This window comes from Argopecten irradians, chromosome 14 (assembly GCF_041381155.1).
Source record: "Argopecten irradians isolate NY chromosome 14, Ai_NY, whole genome shotgun sequence".
Lineage (NCBI taxonomy): Eukaryota > Metazoa > Mollusca > Bivalvia > Pectinida > Pectinidae > Argopecten > Argopecten irradians.
The window spans coordinates 36,156,378-36,157,543 of NC_091147.1; positions in this window are offsets into that span (position 1 = coordinate 36,156,378).

The window sequence follows — 1,166 nt, forward strand, 5'->3', positions numbered from 1 at the left end:
ATTCGCGTAGAAGTGTCTTCTTTTCGACTCAGTGTATAGCAATGATATCACTGGGAAGTTGAGGAGCTCAGCCAATTGTTGACATATGTCAATTTACAAATTCTATAAGAGTTCCCATACTGGCGGATCCTCTTCCCTTGCCAACAGTTTAATTATATAGGTGAAAAACTCTACCATCGTGTGTTTGTTTTACCATGGAGGTTGTTGGTTTAATTAGACTTAACAGCGCTGCTTCATCAACAGTTTCATCCTTGTACTGTATCAGCCGTCAGACTATAAAACTCTAACACAGCAAAATCCATCATTCTTTAATAGGTGTTCTGTTTGACTATACTCACCCCACTTGAAATTTTTGTTCAACTTTAAAGTTTCGATGCTATCAGTAAAGTCGAGTTAAACAGTTCGTCATTGTTTTTCACTATATATTTCAAGCATTTGTGGGATTTGTTTATAAGACATCTAAAATACTCCTGTGTCATATTTGATTAATCTTAGCACGTAGACAGAAAGAGAGCGAATAAACGCTCATTTTCAATGACAATGTTTGACAAGAGTACTGCAAACTAATTGGAATAAAATCTAATATGAACGACATAGAAGATTTACATTTTTTAAATTAGATTGAGAGTACCATAAATTCATATAAGTATTCGTATTTCTTTGTGTGTACCAAATACATTAAATATTGTTATACCCCTATAAAATAGTTCCTCTATAAACTCTATTGCCAAAAATGCCAATAAATGAACTGTTCCGTCGAGCAGTCCAAAGAACTGTTAAAATAGACTGTTAAAATGTGCTGTTGGACCGGAGTGACGTCACACCTACAATTCGTGACGTCAATGCATTGTTTTGAGTCAATGGGTATAACAAAACAGTTATCGACTGGGTTTTCGGGCAACAGATGATTCGTTGGACCCTCACACAAACTGTTGCCCTCGGCCTTCGGCCTCGGGCAACAGTTTGTCTTCGGGTTCAACAAATCATCTGTTGCCCTTAACCCCAGTCAACAACTGTATACTGTTAGGAAAATGTCTAAACGTAACGTCTTTTATAAAGACGAGATGAAGAAGAGTTTCACAGCCTAATTGTATTCCATGACCAAATTTTAGTTATAAATCTAACACCTCTACTCCAGTATGCAACAGTTAACACGAGCTCACTAT